General features: G+C 43.0%; 1 long non-coding RNA gene across 1 annotated transcript in view; it reads right to left on the bottom strand.

Moving 5' to 3' along the window:
- Positions 1-21,589, bottom strand: part of LOC310894445 — a 52,687-nt gene that overhangs the window by 12,962 nt on the left and 18,136 nt on the right. The window contains exon 4 of the long non-coding RNA XR_014579909.1: positions 449-542. This is a non-coding gene — a long non-coding RNA (uncharacterized lncRNA). The remainder of the gene's footprint in view (positions 1-448; positions 543-21,589) is intronic.

Here is a 21,589-nt window from a genome sequence, read left to right as displayed (position 1 = left end):
TTGACTTTTCAAAAGACCAACATGAAACGCCATTTTTTACTTTTTGCTTCCACATTGTAAAATTGTTCCATTTTGAATACAGACCCTGCTTATCAAACACTATGATTTTACATCACAGTAAAGCTGCTACCATTATATTTCCTGGCATTATTTAATACAAACAAAACCAATGTTCATTTACTCACTTAGTGAACCAAGTTATTTGATGAAAAAATACCTAATTTTGATGAAACAAGCAAAGACAGGTAACGCTTTTCAACAAGATCAAAAGCTATATCAAAATGAGAAGGTTTCTGAGAAGAAAAAAATATTTGAAAAAAAATCAATGCACTGCTGCAGGGGAACTGTCTCCTCCTTTAGTCAAAGAGTGAAAATATATATATTGAGTAGTAACAGTGCTTAGAGCATCTGCTAACTACAGATACATTTGTGATGATACAGGTCTCACCTCTGTAAAAATCCACAGTGGTCTTGCTGGTCTTGGCTTGTGTCCCTTCTCTTCAGGCCTTAGTCTTTCCCACACTCCACTTCCTCAGAGTTGTCTTGAAACCCAAAAGAGATTTAAACAAGAAAAATAAACTTTTATTACTCTTTGAGAAACACAACTATTTTCCAAGGAATATCAAAGTGGAAAACAGGCTGAATAATCAGAATTTGGACTTTATTCAGAGAGCTAGTTATCTTCTGCAAGTCCTGAATATTCTGCTCCAAGTTATCTCCATCACAGGAGAGGATCAGTAGCAGAACTTATTTGTAGTTCTGAATTAGAAAAAAATAAAAGAGAAATCTCACTGATGATGAAAACATCATACCATGTTAACTGAAAAAAAAAAAAAAAGAAAGAAAAGAAAGAAAGAAGTGTCACAGATGCATGAATATTCCTGTGCAAATATGGATTTTGTTCAGTTTGACTTTTGACAGGGCTTCCCACAGTATCCTTGTACCCAAGCTGAGAATTTACAGGTTGGAGAGTCAGAATACTAGATGGATGAAAAGCTGGACCATTGGGTTCAAAAGACAGCATTCAACATTTGGTCTAACTGGCATTTGGTTAGGAATGGTGGTACCAATGTTAGCACTATGAAGTATTTTCATCAGCAACCTGGATGGTGGGGTGGAGCACACTCTCAAGAAATGCATAGATCAAGCCAATATGGTCAGCAAGTTGAAAGAAACAATTTTTCATATTGATGTTTGTGAAGCCACTGTGGCCAGTTTTACATTGCCCGGTGAGCTCAAAACACTGGAGTGAGCTCAGCAGAGAGCCACTGAGATGACAGGGGCTGGAGCACTTGCCCAGTGAGGACAGGCTGAGGGAGCTGGGCTTATTCAGCCCAGAGATTATACGGCTTCATGGAGAGAGACCTAACAGCAGCTTGCCAGGGCCTTTGGGGAATTACAAAGACGGGGCCAGCCTCTTTTCAGAGGTGAGCAGGGACTTGGACCAGGCAACCTCCAGAAGTCCCTTTCAGCAGTTCTGTGAAATGCTTGGTATGAATTTATAAAGAAAGGAAAGTGAAATCCTTGAAATGTAACCTTTTAATTCATACAATCAAGTAAAATGAATTTATTTATGATTTAATGTAGAAGTACTACACGAGCCTTTAATCATGCAAATGTCATCTGTGTTTTCCTTCTATACAGGTTCTTAAGCTGAGCTTATCAACATGACATCTGATCAACTTCTAGGAGTGCTCTGAGCAGCATAACATCTGGCATGTAGTTTGTTTCATGGTTACTGGCATTCCCTTCTATCTATTTAGATCTTGACTCCTTTTGTTAGGGACATTCACATAAACAGGATGTTTCTCTTTCTGCCTGTACTGATATCCTATTGATGCGAGTTCTCCTGCAATAGCCATTTTTAGCAAGGTAACATTAAAGGCTGCAATTACCAACAAACAAAATCAAACCTGCATTCAAAATGACAAAATAAAATGGAATCTTGTCCAGATCCTGCTAAAGAAACTGCTCTCTGTCTCCACTTTATCTGATAGCCGCAAATGTAATTTGCACAGCTGTTCTTCAGGGACTTATACAAAGGCTTCAGGCTCTGGGAAGACCTAACCTTTGTTTCTTTCTGGGTTGATTCTATCTCATTTTTATAAGGTCATAAATCAAGGCTAGTGAGAGAGAAAATATATTTGGGCTTTTGAATACAAAATGAGTAAGAAAAAAAGCTGTCATTTAAAGCAAATTCCTCCCCCACTACCACCTCCTTTTTCTTCCCAAGTGCAAGCTCCCTGCTGTACAAATCAAAAGTATGCACCGAGATGGTGCCTAAATCTTTTATGAAATGGGCCCTTCACTTGCACTTCAATGGAGCTTGCTGTGCATTAAAATTTCTTTTAATGGCAGAAGGAAATAATTCTGCAGTTATGGCTCTCTACTCCCTGCTGCACACGATATTTGGGCTGAATATGGGACTTATGGAAGGGTACAAGAATTTGTGTTAGTGTCCTTTATGCTATGTTCTTATGGGCCACAAGACCTGAAGGTCCCTGTGGTCCTGTAAGGGTAGAAAACGTACCTCTTGAGGTCCATGAGACCCCTATATACATTCCACACATAGCTCCTATGCCTACCATCTGTAACATCACTCATCCTGCAGCAGGCACGTAATAGTGGGGGTAGAGTGAAGCAACCCAAATCACTAGCCATGGTGGGAAGTAAGCCAGCATGGCTGGCCAAGGTCAGCATTGCTGGGTTGCCCAAGGACCCAGCTGTGTGCTAGCACCCTCCCAGGGAGCGAGTGGAAGTGCCCCTGGGAAGACATGACTGTCCTCCTCAGATGAACACCTCCTGAAGTTCCCTCAGCCCTATAGTGTACCCCTCTCATGGCTCTAGGAAATGGGGAAATTTGATGTGATGTAACTTATGGACATGCACCATTTTGCCTAGCCACGGATGGGCGGATTCCCTGACATTGGGCATGTTCCTTCCTCAGCCCTTTTCCTTCTCCCCAGCTATTTGCCACCTGCACAAGAGCCCCCCACTAACCACAAGGCAGAGGATATACAAGTACTACCTTGTTTCCCTGAATCTTGCACAATATCCTCTATACCGTAGGAGGCATCTCTGCAGCTCCTCACCGTCGTGCAGATGTCTGAGCACTGAAAGAATTGCTTCATTCTTTCCTTAAGTTGTTGACTTTCATACAGCCCAGGCAAGACTAGCTCAGATCAATGCAGCTCACAAGGGTGCGTGCTTGCAAACACATTTAGCACCAGCCTTCAAAGCAACCCCCTCAAGCCCAAAAACAACAAAAAAGGAGGCTTCAAAGGATCTGTCTACCCCCTCCACAACATAATGTCCCAGGCTCACTGCAAACAGTAGTAACAGAAAAATCTGCCCTAACAAGGTTCAAGGAAGACATTGAAGTAAACTCAGCTGGATTCCCTAGGAAGAACAGACTCTTTCACCATGGAAGAGAGATTTTTTTCTAAATGGTAGGTATGTTTAATAATACAGAAGCTGCAGTACCATCATCCAAATATTTGTTTTTATCCCTGTGCAGGCAAGCCTGGCTCTGTTCAACAGTCAAATCCTGCTTTACTGTACACTTCCAGCGTGGAATCCTTCCTTACACGTTTTTCAGTTTTATAAATACCTGTTCTACCTCAAATAAACCCTTCCCTGTACTGTTTAGGTATAAACTCCAATTACAAACTCATGGGTAGAGCAGGGAAAAGCCCTCATTTCCTTATACTGTAACTCAGTGTATTTCAGTGTCTCAGTTGTTGCTTTGTTTTTACTTGGCATCAGATATGAGATATAAATTGTGCTTAGAATAATTTTTCATCATTGCTTCTTGCAGGTATCTGCCAGTGAGTTTATTAAACCTGAAAAAGTAATACCAGTGCTTTTTGTCTGAACCAGAAGTCATTGAATCTAATCAGTTTTCTAAACACAAGTTTAAGGAAAGAGAACTAAATGTACAACCGATGATAAAAATTGTTCAATGTCATGTTCCAGTATGTTACATTTCTTCCCATGCTGCCTTGGTACACACTGTATCCTATTTTATTTCATCCTGTTTCTCTGGGTTCAGAAGCAATTGCTGTAGTGTATCAGTACTGGCTGTTCTTGTGAAAACTTTTACATTAGTACACAGCTAAGATCAGAGTTCATTCATGCTTTCTAGGTGCTCCTGAAATGAAGTATTTGTTCTGCTACTGATAATTTCAGGAGGTTTGTAATGAGAGAAAAGATATTTTCTCTCTTCCTCTGTCCACAATTATTTGGAATATAAAAATGAGACACCAGAAAAGCCTTTAGGAGTGGCACTGAATATCTTGATTTACCATTTGTTTTTAATCTTGCCTATCTAGTTCCTGCCAAATCCCTGAAATCTCATTTTCTTCTCCGGAAAATAATGAAGAACCTCCACATGATTTTTGGAAGCTTCATGCCACAATCATTCTTATTTTCTCATGCTAATTTACTACAAACTCTGACCACACAGCTGAGTAGTGACTACCACACAGGCAGACAGATAGGTGGATAGCTCACCCACATATCTTTTGCTTTCCATATCTACCACATTAAGGACTCACTACCTGGGATGTGTTTTTCTATAATCTTGTTCAGTAAAGCACCTTTCTGTTCCAACTTCAAAAGACAACAAAATGTATCTTTTAATCTGCAGTGACCGGCAGATAGCCATTACCAAGTATCTTACTTTCTTTGAGTGTAGTTCATCAATGCTTCATCAATGCCATTCTCTTTGTCATTAGAAGACTTGAGTTTGTAGTGTGGGGTGTTGCTTTTTTTCTCCCTGAAATCACATTCCATTGTCTCTGCAATCATTGTCTATTCTCATCTTCACATAATTGCTGCTTTATTAAGCAAAGTATTTAGAAAGTTCCTCCCAAAACCTTTACACTGAACACTTTTCAAAAACTAAATGCTAACAGTACAATTTCTCTCCCACCACTAGAGGAATGCTAAGTAGCCGGGCTGTTTTTTGGTTTTTGTTTTGGTTTTTCTTTTTTTCCATTTTTTTAATCTTCTCCCCTGAAACTGTATGACATAGTTAGACACTAAACTGATGTGGGTGGCATAAGAACAAGAATGGAATAAAGAAATATTGGAACAGCACAAAACAGGATAGTACAGGATACATTTCCTGTCCTGAGAGGGTAGACAAGAAGTTGTGTGGGAAGGCCAAGTGAAAGAGGAAGAGAAGAAACAGAAGAGAATCTGGGGGGTTTATCTGGGACGTGGTCTTGCAAATACCTGCTGCTGGGGCTCTACTCTGCAGACCAGACTGCATAGTTTCACATGAAACAGAATTATGTTAGAAGGAGATAACAGCAGAGCCAAGCTGATACTGATGCTGCGTCAAGTAAACCACAGGAGAAGGTTCACATATTCAAAATTATTGTTTCACCTCACTTAGGGAACTGAATATTGCAGCTCTGGCATTCACAGACTTATGCTGATGCTCTGCCTGCTCAGTTTTAATTACAGGCAGATATGGCAGGAACATGCACAGAAATGAAATATTGGTCGCAGGGGTGTTTGAGAGCAGCTGTTCCAGCAGCAATCACCAGCAAGACACACCACCACTAGGAGGATGACACCTTTCCAAAGAAGCTGGAGCCAAGAATGCGGTGAGGTGCCTTGCAATGGGAACATGGGCACAGAGGAACCTTTCCTCACACTACTAATTCTTGGTGCACAGTCAAACACCACACACTGAAGAAGGTTTTTGATAGAGAGATGAAGCAGCTGAAATTGGAAGGTCCACAGAGCCAAGCCACGGGGCTAAGACTGGCAGGGACTAACCTCAGCATCAACTCTTGGTACGTGTGCTGCCATGTACTGACTTGCACAAAGGCTTGCTCATTCTGTATGCAGAGCTTTTACTGTCTCCCTCTGCATATTACCCAGTAGACAGCCATCATGTCATCTATTATTTACTACAGCTTTTGACAAATTGAATCCTGGCAAACACGGGTGCAATTCCTCTGAAAAAGTAGGACTTTGTCCATTGAGAGAATGGTCCCTGACATCTCTGCAGCATCCTGCAGGCTCTGCTGGAGGGGTAGGCAGAGGGAGAGCCACAGCTTCGCAGGGCAGCTTACCACATCAGGATGAGTTCAGATAATGCCTAAAAGAACATTACTCTGTTAAGACCATGAATATACATTTTACAGGGGTACTGCAGTGTACATTCAGTAAACAACATGGTGGTATTTCTTTCATAGGTGAACAGCACTACCATCAAAAAACAACTCTTTCCAACATGGTGTGGAAGTTGGAAATAAATAACCCTTCTCACCTCAAGCATTTGACATACTGTCAATCTTGAGCAGGCATTGTTATCCCCAGTGCTGTATTTTTAAAGCAATTTTTCAAAAGCACATCGCCAGCACACTGTCAGTGTTCACAGTTCATTGAATCACAGAACCGTGGAGGCTGGAAGGGGCCTCAGGAGACACCTAGACAGCCTCCTGCAGAAGTTTCTCGTGGTTTTGCCCAGTCAAGTCCTGAAAACTTCCAGTGGCACAGATTCCACAGCTTCTCTAGGCAACTCTTCACTCTTCAGCTATAAGTGTTTTCAGTTTTCCTCTTAAAAAAAAAAAAAAAAAAAAGCCTCAAATCTTCAAATCTTTCACATTCTAGGCAACACAAAACATTTTTCTCCTGATTTACTGAAATGGTTTCAATACATCTGACAAGTGACAACCAGTCAGGAGGAAATTCCAGCAGCAGTTATATAAATGCCTGAAAATAGGTGTGTTTAGAGAGGGAATGTTGATGCTGAGCCATGGCTGTGTTGCTACAGGTATTGCTAGACTTAAGAGATAGCACAACATTAATAACCCTCATCTGAACAACCCCAGATCAGTTCTAGTTGGTATCATGTACGTTTACATATCTTCATGTCAAAGAAAAGAGAGATTTAATTACACCTACATCCACCATTTTCAATTTTAAGCCAATTTACCCATAGTGGTTGCAACTAATCAAAACGCTACATCCAAAAAACTTTGCACAAGATATGTTTTTCATATCAGGCAGAGCAATCCCTTCCTCCTGTTGTGAAGGAACAGATCGTTCAAGACGGGAGTCTGGGCTGTGCTAAAGGCAGCTAAAATTACAGCCAGTTCCCAAAATAGATGTCAAAAACCCAGCAGGCTCTTCTTCCCTCCGTGGCTGCCCACACTGTGGGAACTGTTCCATCAGTGTTATACTCCTTAGACAGCTCTTCTCCCACCTCCCCAGGCCCAAAAAGGAGAGCTTGCCTTCTGCCCCCATGATTAGCCCTACCCACACATGCCCTGCTCCCCTAGACTGGCCAGGTTTAGCTTGAGAATTAAGCCCTGGAGAGTGTTCAAAAAATCAGGTGGTTTATTTGCATAGTAACAAGGAATAACACTGATAGGTGTCTGCTTTTTTATTTCCAGACCGCGCACAGAGGAGAAACTCAACCCTATGCAGAGAAGCAGATTTTGAGCCACCATTGTGTGAGCAAGGAGGTAATGGATCAGAGCTCCCACGTTCAGCAGATGGCAGGTGAAAAACCCATGCACTCACCCAGGCTGGTGACAAACAGGGAAGCTTTCCTCATCCTTCAGTGGGCACAATTTGTGTTGGCACAGGCCTCCACAAAGCCATTACTTCCACCCACTTGCAGTAGTTCAGCAGGGCTCAAGTCACGCCTCATGTACACAGAATTATCTAGCCTGGAAAAGACCTTCAACATCGAGTCCAACCACCAAACTGAGCTACCGAGTCCCATCACTAAACCATGTCCCTTAGTGCCACATCCACACATCTCAAATACCTCCAGGGATGGGGACTCCACCATTTCACTGGGCAGCCTGTTCCAATGTTATCCACCATCTTCATGAAGAAATTCTTCCTAATGTCAAATCTAAACCTCCCCTGGCACAACCTGAGACCTTGCATCCTATCACTTATCACCTGAGAAAAGAGACCAACATCTTCCTCGCTGCAAGTAACAGACTTTTCCTGGGTAACTGGGACCTTATTGCCTCTAGAGATATTTTGCAGCACCAAAATTCTCAGCAGCACTAAATATCTCCGAGGTGAAACAACATCCAGGCTACTGCAAGCTAGGCCCCCCAGTGGGGTCTCTTGAGTTATAATGCCATGCCTGCTCTCAAGTAGTCACCCAGCTAGCAAAAATAGCTTTAGATGAGCTTGGTGAGAGAGCAGAACTTGCAAGAGGGCTTTCTCCTTTTGCAAGTCCTGCAGATGCTGGAAGCCCTGCTAGTTTGTCTGCAGCAGCAGCTTGCTGCCAGAGGAACTGCCCAATTCCTGTCCTGCTGGAAGAAAGTCCCTCTCTCTCCCCTGTTCTTTTCAGGATGTTTTGAGAGCGTCAATCCTGAAGCTACCCTCACACAGGCTTCCTCTCCCAGCTCTCTCCAAAACCACAGTAATGAAGCAATCAGGACCTTTCAGCAACCAGCGCTTTGGTATAATCCTTCCTTTGTGACAGTCAGTGGGAGATAAATCACTGGCTAGAGCTTGCTACAAATACACAACAGAGGCACGTATAACATTCCCCACCCCCCCAAAAAAAAAAAAAAAAAAGGCATGAAAGATGGACTAATCAGGGATTCTACAGCTATCAGAGGAAGGTCTTTTTTACGGCAGAGAAAATACCTTATTTTCCTGAGTATTTCCCATCAGTTTTACTTTACCTTCATGGAAATGTAAATGTGGAAACTGGAACCCAAGGGATCTATAGAGGCTCTGTGAATTTTCAGCATTAGTGAACAGAGAATTAAACAAATTTTGAAGTAAAACACAAGCTTTCTGGTGTCCAGTGTATATGTCCTTACATGAGGGCTAGGCAAGATGAAGGAGAGAGACACATGGCCTGGAGAAAGGCTGTATGAAATTTCATCTTTTGACATAATCTAAACGGGGAAGCTGGAATCAAAATTAGAACAGCAAAACAGCAGTGTTAAAGCATTGATTGGGAGCAAGAAGTTTGGCTTAGAAAAGGATTCTTATGCTCCAAATATTTTTGCTGATGAATGAATGCATTCCAGCACTTGTTTTAACTCTCTCCGTCACCTCTTAGGAGAAGAAGCCTCCACAGATGCTGAATCAAACCACACAAATGGTCTGGATCAGCGTTTAGGAAAATACAGATCAGGTTTTTGTGATATTTGAAGATGAGCACTAGCAATTCCTTTCTAGCTATTACAGGCACCTACTGGAGCCTACCACACAGATATTCACCTTTAAATTCCAGTTCAGTGGGCCAGAAATCTAACAGCAGAGTGCTCTGTCCAAAGTACGTTGTCTATTGCTGTACATTTGTGGAGCATGCATTGATTTCAAAAAGGTTATAAATGTGTTTTTATTCCAACTTTTAACTGTTGCACTCTACAATTTATCTCATCACTTCCCTAGACGAGCTGATGAGAGCGACAGCTCATTATTATTTTTTTATCATCCTTTTAGTGATGATAGCATTAGAATTCATCACCTTGAGAAGACACAGGACTATTCAAGTTGCAGGAACTTTATGTTTAAAGTTATAATTTTGCTTTGAAGCCCCACGTCCTGAGACTTCAAAAAGAATTTTCTTCTGCAGTAAGGAAAGGATGGAGGAAGAAAAATAGACAGCTGTAATGATGCAAGTTGAGGTATCTGATCTCACAGAATAAGAATACCTTGGAATCTGTACCTGAATTTATCTTAGTATTTTCTGAAGCCAGAACGTGTACCCCCAAAGACATAGTAACTGCAATTTGCAAATGACTCCTAAGTCTTAGATCACTGACCATACTTCCTCAAACTTTTGTTGTCACTATACCTTGTTGCACACCATGCGTTAGAGAAAAGCCAATTGAGATATTACAAAAGAATTTGATAAGCCTTTCTGTGCCCAGGGCTCTCTGCTCTTATTCCCATTGCCTGACTAATGCACAAGCAGGACAATATGAACCCAGTCTTCAATTAGCCAAGTTAATTAGTTCCAGTAAAATAGAACCCAAACCTTTTCACCATTGCAGGAAAAAAAAAAAAAATGAGAGAGAAAAGGTAAATTTGCTTACCACTGTTTGTTCCCCCAGTTAAAACTGAGCTCATCACTTGGTACTTGCACACCTGATAGCCTGCCAACATTCATAAACCCAAGGAAGTTAACAGAATCAAGGAATTGAGAAACCCATGGGCATAAAATAGGCAGTAAACATCAAAAGGGATGATCTCCTTTACATCTAAAGCACGTATATGTCCCATAGCTCACCTATTAGCTCTTTGATTCTAATTCCTTTGGATGTAGAATGTATTGTTCTGATAATATTTTTACCAAAACCAAGCCTTTCCTTTATTTTTTTTTCCTTCATCAAAGTAGACTGAAAGTTCTTAAAAATTTAATGTTATAAGTCTAGTTTTCATTAATTTCTTAGTGGTCAACTGAAAAAAAAGAAAAAAGGCATAGAACATCTGGATTCTGGGAGCTGTCTTATCTCCAGTAACGTGTGTGTGATACTGACTGTTTTACATCAACCTTTCCCCAAGATAACTTTCACCTTCCAACCAAAAAAATAAAATAAAATAAAAACTAAAAACAATGACAGCAACAAAAAAAAGAGCAATAACAACAACAACAAAAAAACACAGGTGGATGGGCCCATGACAATCCCAAGACCTACTCACATCCCAAAGACCCTAAGCTGTGCCTGGGCAGAGCAGCAGCAGACATAGCAAAGGCTCGTGCATGCAGGGGGATGCAGCAAAGGCAGCCAGTATTGGACCATGGAAGAGGAGCGGTGGGGAAGAAGCCTGGGAGATGCATTGTGCAGGCTAGACAAGGCCATACAGGTGGGTGAGTGGACACAGACAGGAGGCATCTGGCAGAATATTGCCTGGTGGGTTGGAGATACTGATGATGCCTCCAGAAATGCTGGGGAAGGGAAGTTCCCAGAACATCCAAGCTGGCCCCCAACAGCCCCACAGCCTTTGTGCTCTGTGCTGAATCCCGGTGAGGTCATTCCCCCTTCCTCCTTCCTCTCGGCTTTGTGGTGAAATGACGTCTTTGGCTCCAGACCGGACAAGGGCAGAGCAGGTCGAGTGATCACTTCCTTCCCAAGGCAGGTCATGTCTCTGCCATGCAGCGCAGGACTGGGGCTATCTTAAGACTTCTCAAGGCCACCAGATGGTGGCACAGAGATGATGAAGGACCCACAGGCCCTGACAGTGGAGACACTGCTATGTTTCTGCTAAGTGGTTTAGGATATTTTTATGTCCAACTCACAACCCTGCAAAAAAGGGAAGAGGCATGTTCAGCAGGGAAACGCCGCCCCTTGGTCAGGGGCATGGGCTGTCCCTGTGGGCTGAAGGAGCAGGAGGCACAGCTCTCCAACACAAGCAGGAAGCAATGTCTCCTCCAGTTCCCCTGTTTTCTCTCCAAATATTCATTTAAAAATCTCATTCTTAACACATCCGCTTCACACTTGAGGAAGAAGCCTTTATGAGAGGAGAAATGACAGCACAGAGAGCTGGGAGATGTGGGGGTTAGTCCAGCAGAAATGGGTTGGTGATTTCAGGCCAAATTTATCCTCAGCTTGAGGAAACCTGCTGCTTGTATTGAGCATAAAAGCAGTATCATTCAGCCCCTCTTGGTTAGATCTGCACGTACATCCATGTTTTGGCCTTGGTCAAACCTCACGTAGTCATCCTTGGTCATCCTTGGTCATCCTCACGTAGTGCATTTCAGTGGTGTTTGGGGAAGGATTTTGGTTGGCATAGAGGAGGTTGCTTTCAGAGGAAAAAAACAGATGCTGTGAGCCAGGAGCGCAGAGAGAAAGTGTGCTTTAAGGCTTGCTGGGAATGCAAAGGCACAGAATTCAGTGTAAAACAAGCAAAAAGGAGGAGGGATTAGCGACAGAAAGTAGGACCTGTTGCATCCTGTAAACACTGCTGCTAAGGCACTTAGGGCAAAGTCTGAAACCATGAAATAAATACACAACTGCTCGAGGCAAAACAAGGCCTGACAATACATTTGGTATACCAGAGAAGCGTGCTAGAGAATTAATGATATGACAGAAAAGGGAAATAAGGATAAACAATAATTAGCTAATATGTTATCAGAGAATGCGATGCTGCTTGCATCCAGAAACATTTTAATCAATCTCTCTTATATTACACATTTATAAAGCTTTTAAAAGGCTTAGCAGTTCATTGATGGAAAAGTAAATAAATAAATAAATAAATAAACATTCTTTTGTAACTATAAATCACAAGGTGTGTCAGTGGCACTGCAACCTCATAAACCAAACCTTGACTGCTAAATGATGGGATCCCAGCTGATCTGATGCACCATTTAATTCGTCTGGTGGAAACCTCTCATTTGTCTTGCTCCCAAGTTACTTGGAGGAGGCTACCGATAACTCTAGCTAAATACCAGACAAAAATGCACCTCCAAGAGGTCCTTAAAATAGGATGCCCATGGAGAAGCTCCTCCTGCTGCATATCCTGTGCCTGATTCTTGCCTGGATGAAACTGTCACCCGAGCAAGGTGATGCTCCCAAGCAGCGATGCGCATTGTACGCTTAGCATCGGGAGCTGCAGGCAGGTACGGGTGGTGATTTTCAGGGCTGAGCAGGGCTGTGTGCAGTAAAGTGCAAACATTGCAGGTCTGGGCAGCACCAAGAAGGCACAAAAATCCTTCCTGGAACAAAAGCTGGGCTAAATCCAGCTGAATTTCAAGCAGACATGACACCATGCTAACACACCTGACAAACTGTAGCAAACCAATCCAAGCTGAGACAGGACATCTTATGGAGCTGATGTTTTCCTTATTTTCCTTTATTTTTTATTTCTGTGAGAATTCAGAGTTCACAAACCCCTTTAAATGTAGATTTACAATACCTGCAAACTGCATTATGCCATGTAACAATACAGCACGAAGCCGATTCTCCAGCACGTTGTTACGTGAAAACCCTACGGCACTGTAGGAGAAAAGCAGTAATCAATAAAATACTACTGCATGTGGTGCTCAAAACAAAAGGCCGTATTCTTCCGAGGGCAGTTTCAAGAATAGGTATCTTCCGTGAGCATGCTGGTACTCAGACCTCATTATATAAAAGCACTACTGGATTAATTAGTTAATGTCTGCTAAGCCTTTTGAAGAAATATGGTATTGTATATATCAGTGCCAGCTGTTATTTATTTGAGAGGTAGCAGGGAATATTCTGCATCTAACTGTGACAATCCCATTTGGCTTCAGCCATGAGATCTGAATAATGAGATGCAAGATCAGGACAGAATCCGGCCTTTAATTTTTAAAAACATTGCCTTTACCATCTACCACCTTCTCCAGACTTTAAATTCTACCCCACTACAGATAAAATAAACTATTCTTACACAAATGAGAGGTACGTTACACCCACAGAAATCAGCTCTCCCTTGCTTACAATTTCCTCACAAGTCATAAACCAGCACACCGTGCCTGGAGAGGGAAGAAAGCTCAGGCAGCTCTGAGAAACGCAGAGCAGGAAAACAGCAGAAGTACTTTGTAGTAGAGGCATGGACAACCAGGGAGTTATTACACTAAGAAAGCAGGATAACCAGCTACCCCAGCTCTTAGCAGTACTTCACGAAATTCAGAGTTAGACACATCTGTGCCAATGTCAAAAAAACAAGACAGATAAACACCCTAAAATGCAACGCACACAGTCTCATAAGTGTACTTGAGAGGATTGTGTTGAGGCAGGAAAATATTGTCTAGAAAGCTATCAATAAATTAAACCCTCCTTGAGAGACAATGTTAGATATCACCTCTGGCCCTTCTTAGTATTTATGCCCTCCTTTAAGTTGGCTTTCACAGGTTTCTTAGACATAAACTTGAGTATAAAGCTCTCTCCAGTATATCCAAACAGCAGGATGCCTGAAGTCCAAAAGAGGTAATACATCCCTAGAGGGATTGATTTTGTCCCCCAGAGAGGTGTTGTAGGGATGGGAACAGATTCCTCCCAATGGCAAACACAGTTTCCCCCATAGAAATCCTGGGGCATACAATTCTGCCCCTACCCTGCAGAGAGGCTTTGCAATTCATCTGAAGAGAGCACCTCCTAAGCCATCTTTTTAGCATGTGCAGACAATGTTCAGAAAGCTCAGCCCTCTGACATTTCTGTGTGGCATGCATCTGTGAGTAAACTCAGTATGGATCTCAGCTCTTCTGATGTGACAAAAATACCACAATTATAGACAATACTTTTATATCTTGCAGGTTATGTCAACAGTTTACTGCTTAAAGCTCACCTGTGTTTACAATATGTGTACTTATATTAAGAAAATTATTTAGGATAGGTTGCAAGTTTTAAATTCTATTCCCTGATAACACCAAGAAAGGACAATCTGATATTGGAGATAGAAGAATTTATTTCAAGAAAAAACAGTGTGCTGATTCCAGAATAAAAGACTGGCCCCATATGGAATATCCCTGTATCAATAATCCTGAAGATGCTACATGCACCTAAATACACCTCTGTCCATCCAACAGTGTAATCACAGCAAAACCTCAAAAAAAAAGCAAAATGCCCTTTTTTAAAAAAAAAAATTTAAACCAATGTAAAGAGTTAAACCAATCAGACAATTCAAAAAAGGCCAAACTATGAAAACCAGATTTAGTTACTGAACCAAAAGGCAGCACTGTTCAGGAAATTGGAAGCATGGATAATTACCTTGGGAGACTCAAAAAGTCTTTCTTTTACTGCACTAGCTATCTCCATCCATTATTTAACAAGGATGCCAAATCAGCCATTTTTGGTGTCAGGTTGCTCCTGGAAAAGCTGTAGCAGCCAGGGGATGGGGTGGCTTGCTCAGTACTGGTTTGTGCTGGGGATGAGGGGCTGCACTTTACTTGAACCAGCTCAGTTATCCCAGTTAGTGGGCTCTTGGTCACCGTGTTTCAGGTTAAGCACATGTCTGCCTGTACACAAAGCAATTCCTTGTGGGACTTTCTCCTAGACTTCTTCATATTCTTGTCCCACTAGGATGTTTGGAGCAAACTCAGTGAGGGATAGGAGTAAATAAAGGAAAAGGACATTAAAAGACTGCAAGGATACTTTACTATACTGTCAGATAAGGGGACATCATGACACCAAGCCTTTATGTGTCCCAACCTCTTTACAGCCCTATGGCCTTAGGTGCTGCTTGCCCCACATTTCTGCCTGTGCCCAGACACCCCGCTCCCTCTCTCCCAGCAGCTATCATTCTCCATCTCCCATGCAAAGGGCTTGCAATTCCCCCCTTTCATTATCATTCTGTTTCTTCTTTGCTTTCTCTTCTAAAGTTTCATCTTCTTGAAGCTGTCCTGGGAGGCTGGGAAGCACTGAGATGTGTTCTTACACATGCGTGTAGCATCACCTTGCTCTCAGGAGCATCAGAAAGGCATCATCCCTCCCTGCAGCCCAAGGGGGCATGGCATGGAAGAATGTACTCCCCAGGACTGAGGCAGGGGGACAGCAGCAGCCGGGGGCTGAAGCCCCCAGGGAATCTGCCCCAACATCCCAACAAACCCTTATAGTGCAGTGCCCACTCACAACGCAGCGCCCCAGATGGCACCAGCCTGGGAAAGAAGCTGAACAGACAGCCCATTTCTTTGCCATGGATATTTCGGAACTGACGTTTCCCAGATTATTTTAGTTTGCTTTACCAGTTGATCCTGCGAGCAGAGGGAATTTCTGTTTTTTCTTTCAACGACGTTACACAACATTGTGTTGAGCCGCATACATACAGCCGGAGGGAAAACTAGTCTTAGCAAGTACCTCATCTTGGCAATCAGTTTTTAAACAGATGTTCAGCTGTCGTAAGATGCATTGTAGTAGTGGGCTGGGCCCTAGTACAATGTGCAGCCAAGGATGTAGCGACAATTGTACAGGATTAATTAAACTTCCTGAATGACCTCACTTAACGGCCCTGCAGAGACCAGATAAGAATCACACAGCTTGGCCAAGAGCCTTAAAAGGGAAAGGAAAGGGAGGGAAAAGGACTTTCCGTAAATGCATACTTCTTTCCCCGGTCTGGGTTTCAGAACAGCACCTGCAGGGCCTGGCAGAGGGCGGCACAGCTCGGTTTGAACAAAGGGAGCCAAATAGGTCAGGCGAGCAAGCAGATGGTCACGGGCAGCCCCACGACCTTATGGCAGCTCAGGCGGTCCCGCTTCTTTACACCTTCGTACCTTGCCCTTACCATAGCTCTTTCTGCCCACCCAGGGATCCCAAAGCACCCGAGACCCAGCAACACAAAGCTGGGGGCATCTATGCTGCAGGTATGTCATTTTATGGCTCGCTTCTTCGATCTTCTGATAACTGCATCAAAAGTTGGCTCTGTCCAGCTGACATTCATCCCACAGTCCACTCTCCAATGAAAGAATAAGAGGCCATCACCAATTTGGCTCCTTCCACCTACATCAATCTTCCGAGACTACCTTAGCTGGCTTTGCAACCTGAAGACACCCCACAGGTGCCCTCTTGCCATACAGCCTAGCATCATGCTGCAAAAACATCTGGCAGGTTGAGACCCAGCGCTCATGCAGACAACTGCAAAAGTACCACAAAATAAAAATGAGGTCTTGGGTCACAAAGGAAACACACATACTAGTGAGCTAAATGGGGCCAGGACAGCCACTTGAGCACTGCCTATACTGCTGAATCTCTAACAGGCTGCCTGGCCTGGTTTCACCTCCCAGGCACTGTCCAGGCTGACTTCAGGGAACACCATGGGCTGGTGACTGTTCTTAACAAAGAAGGCCAAGACTGCCTTGTTCTGGAAAGAGAGCTTATCCATAGACACCAGCTGTGCAGCATCCCCTCAGGATGGCCGGGACCTGGCCCATTTTATTTGCCCAGCGGGGTCACCATGCAAGTGTCAGAGGAGATATCCCCTGGTGCTGTTTTCTGGACATGAGACACTTCACCTGGGAAAAGAGGTTGTTCCTGCAGGTAGATGTCTCTAGCAGCATAGATGTAGCCAAAAGTATTCAAGAGCTCAGTTTCCTTTGATTTCAGGCACAAAAATACCTTAGTAAGTAGAGGCTGAATTCTACCATAATGCTAGGAGCATGATTTAGTGTTCTCCACCCTTGCCCCATCCTCTGCCTGTTTGGTGGCTTGGTTTTCCATCATGCCAATCAACTCACTGAGCAATGGCCTGATCACTGTGGGCCCAGCCATGGAAGCAACATGGCATGCAGCCACAGACAGGATTCTCCTTTCTGCAGCAGGTGAAAGATTAATTATTTTAGGTGTAAGAAGTTAAACTAGAGAAATATTGAGATTTGCAGTTTCTGAGGAATAATATGGCTGCTTCTTTTCTCTGCACTAGTGTTGCTTGCTGTGTCCCTACAACACTGGAGAAAAGATGCCCCTGTATAGCTTCATCACTCACACCTGCTCCATCAGCACCCTGCCTACATGCGTGCCAAGTGCCAAATAAAATCTTTCAACTCCACTCACATAGCCCTGCCACTTACCTCGAAAGCAGTTTTGCCTGGAAGACATATGGAGACAGGGGATCAGAAAGTTACCCACAGAATGGAAAATATTCTCCTACACAATTTTTAATTCTCAACATAGGAAATATCTTTGGCCTTTCCTGAACAGGAAATCAGTGATAACATGAGGAATATTTGATCATCCTTCTGTTTTGAGTATCACACACCTCTCTAATGTATTTATGTGTTGATCACGCTATATTACAAATAAAATGAAGGGTTGTAAAATGCTGCTGGAGAAAGTAAGAGACTGGAAGAGTTAAATAACTTGCTGAGGTCCCAGAGCACGTTGCTGATAAGAATCAAGAACAGAATCTATGTGAAACAGCAAAACAGAGCAGAATCCAACATGATTGGCAAGATGCCTACTGATTTCAAAGGGACCATAATTTAGTCCCCAGAGTCTTGACTTCTAACCTGCCATTCCTGTGGCACAGCAGATTATCAACTGAGAAATTCCTGTTAAAGTCTGATCACCATGATGAAGCATGTGAAATGCATCTTGATAAGCAAGTTAAGATAAATGCATTTTTAAATACAGTTTAACAAAATAGGTCTAGCACATATTGGTACCATCAAAGACATGGTGAAAATGTTTTCCTGGATTTATTTGCTTTATGTGAGCCTGGAGTCAGGTCCCTGCTGTTCTTACAGAGCCCAAAAGTCCAGAAAAGAATATCATTGGCTTCAACAAATCTCACCAAGTTTCCTTCCCAAATGAAAATTTAGTCCCACAAAATTTAGAATATTGTATTCAAACAGGATTAAAAACTTTCATTTAATCTTTAGCGTGAGTTTAATTACTGTACAGCTTGATCTCCTGGAGTTTTCCCTTCCCAATTAGACCCTGCAAGGAAATAATCAAGGACAAGAAGAAAGGAAGAACTGCGGATGCTACCATACTCATTACGGGGCATCTCGCCTCGGTAAAGTAATAATGAAAATAGCCAAAACATTGCAATGCTTCTGTGGCAAAATCAGATGAGGAGGAGAGCCATCCATAGCTGGCAACACACATCTTGTGCGATGATAGCTAGACTGGCTACCAAAACACCCCATCCCGTGAGCACCTCTGAAGTTAAAAAGCCAGCCTTTGTCCCACAGACCAACCCATCCTGTGGCAAGAGGCAAATGCAGAGCTGCCCCTGGCAGCCCCAAGGCTTTCTCCGTGCCTTGGTCCAGACCAGGGCCAGAGAACGTGCAAGCTGAGGGACTACACAAGCCAGCAGTGGCTGAGGGACTCTGGGAATACCAGCAAACAATGGGACTGCACTGGAGAGGCTGATGGGCAGTGGTCATTGCCTGCTTTGCACGATCAGAACACAGCAGTATCACATCCTCTGTGCAGAGCAACATAACTCCTCTGTGCCTTTGGTCATCAGCTGTTAAGATCCTCTAAAAGAGCTCTGCATTATACACATTTTCAAGTTCGCTCTCCACATATGGGGCTCAATACAGTTTTAATTCCTTTAAAAGCACACACAGACACGTAATGACCTTGTTCAGATTCCTGCTGAATAATTTCTGCATAATGTCCAGGCTTTATGGTAAAGGTGTATCCTAAATAGAAAAATTATTAATAATTAAACTCCAAACCAGTTCTTAAAACAGGTACATTTACCTGCTTACAGTGGAAGAACAGAGCACGCTCTTTTCCATGGACATGCAAGACCACAGAGGCATTTCTCAGTCTAGAGATTCAGGTGGAAACAGCCCCAAAGTTCAGAGATCCTTAGTTCTAGGTCAGGCCTATGACTAAAAATAAAAGCATAAGCCTTAATCTTACAACAAAAAGCATCCGCAGTGTAAAGGGTTGTTTGATCCAGAGCACTTACAGTGTACAAACGTGATTCTTCAGGACTTATTCAGATGAAGTTCTCACAAACTTGTAGATATTCGCAAAATGATTGAAAATGATTTTCATTCAGTATGGTTTTAAAAGTTTTTTGGATAGTGAAGCAAGCAACAATAAACAACGCACATTTAGATAAAAATCAGCCTCATCATCTGTGCTCAAGTTGTCTTAGGTAAGATGAGACTTTGAAACTCTAAAAATGACCCAAAATTCAGCATTCTCAATTTTGGAGAAGGGAAAAAAAGGGGGGGGGGGGGGGGGGAGGGAGGGGGAACAAGTTTGGTATGCATTTTCTTCTACTAGCCTTTTTTTTGTTTCTGAGCTTTGTTAAAGAAATACTAGCTTGCTTAAATTTTTTTTTGTTTGTTTTTCTTAAGAGACTTCCCTCCCAGATTTGACAAAATGATTTAGATGATATTTTGGATAAGTTCCTGCAGAGGGTGCTTTTTAGCCCTCAGCCTCTAGGCTTTTCTACCACCTCCTCCCATAGTTTGGTGTCTCTGCTTCAACACCAGCACTCACTTTCATTCCATTCAAGCCTTTCCCTTGCTGTAAAGCCCCAGCACTGTCGCAGTGCACATCAATTTCCAGACACTGCCAGCAATCCTTGGGCTTTCTGAGTGCCACAATGCTCCTCTTGGCAGGATGGTGGCCCCCAGCCTGAGCCAAGCCTCTGCTGATTCCTGCCACCCAGAAATCACAGTAGAGGTGAAAAGAGGGCAAATCCCATGGTTTAGCAGAAACCCAAATCATTTGTGTTGTTAAAGAAAGCTTCTAGAAAAAATCCATCCTCTGCCATATGACAGCTCTCCCCTTGCATCCTTTGGGGACACTTCCAGTAATTCCAGACTTTTTTTTTTTTAAGCATTGTGTTCATGTAGGAAGGCTGCTAAACTCCCAAGACTGACACTGTCGCTTGCAGAACAGCAGCTTATCTGGGAGTCTCATGGATTTAATCTATCCTTAGGCAAGACTGGGACCATTCCCAGCAAGAAAAAAGTGTTAAATACACAGCATCAGTGCAAGACAAGTGAAATATTTCCAGATTTTCTCGAGGTGGAGCAGCTTAGCACAGAGGGCTCTTCCACAGGCGATCTCTGACTTCAGGCTGCGCCCTCCCAGCCCTTCCACATCTCCTCTCCAGCTACTGCCTCAGCAAATAATATTTTGGCCTTTATCTAGGAATGTGAAGAGACAACCACAGATAACTTCCTCCTGTCCTACTCCATACCCCGGTCTAGGACTAGTGTACTTGAAACCAGCTGTCTTTCAGCCTCTCTGCAGCTTATTTGCAACCTCTATGCAATGACCTGCACGCTCACACTTTCCCATGTCCTCCAATGTGCCTAGCATTTCTACTACATTCCCTAAAGATGCTGGCAGGATACAGACCCCATCCTGAGGAACAGGGAAGCCCTCTCACAATTGCCAAAGGAAGATCTGGAACAGGCTATCAAACCTTTTTAATTGACATTACAAGAAAAATTTCCAAATGTTTTCAGTGTTGAAGAGAAAGACAGGAGGGGGGTAGCAATGTACTTCAGATCCACTTCTCAGGAAGAGGCTTGAAGAGCTTTCAGCTGCAGCTTTTCCAGGGTCTTCCTTGTCCAGAGCAGGATGTTCTGCCCTGCAGGACTTTGGTTAGCAGCTCAGGAAATAAGGGTACAGTACAATGAACCTGTGAAAAACCTTGATAAATGAGGGGTGAAGGGGGTGGTGTAGAAACCAACTGGATTTTTATTCTATACTTATTACTTCTGCCAACTAGCATAAATTTAAAGAAAAAAACCAAACCAGCAGGCTGTCAGAGGGAAACACCTGCAGCTCTTTGAGAGTCCCTCTGCTTTGAATTTGAACTTCTTTGTTTCACCAGTTTAAATGAAGCAATTAGTCAGTAACATGCTGCCAATTTTTTTAACATGTCTCCCAAACCAACGTTACCCATGAGCCTTTGATAAGACCATGGCACAAAACGGACACATAGGAGTCTATGCAAGATGACTCTCAGGTTTGTTTTTGTCACATTTAAGGCATGAAATACTTTTGCTCTGTCCCCAGGGGTGTGGAAAAGCAGAGTATCTGAATCAAGTTAGCCTGCTGGATACCTAAGAAAGACAAGTGCATGCACACAGAGTGTACTGACCCCATACTGCTCATTCAGGGGGTTGATAAGGAACATATGCGAAGACATTGTCATGCTGGAAGGATCTGAAGACTCCCTCCTCCCCTCAAGCACGTTT

This window comes from Anser anser, assembly GCF_964211835.1.
Source record: "Anser anser genome assembly, chromosome: 2".
NCBI classification, from domain to species: Eukaryota; Metazoa; Chordata; class Aves; order Anseriformes; family Anatidae; genus Anser; species Anser anser.
Note: the sequence above shows the minus strand (reverse complement) of the source record. Positions and strands in the feature narration are given on the sequence as shown.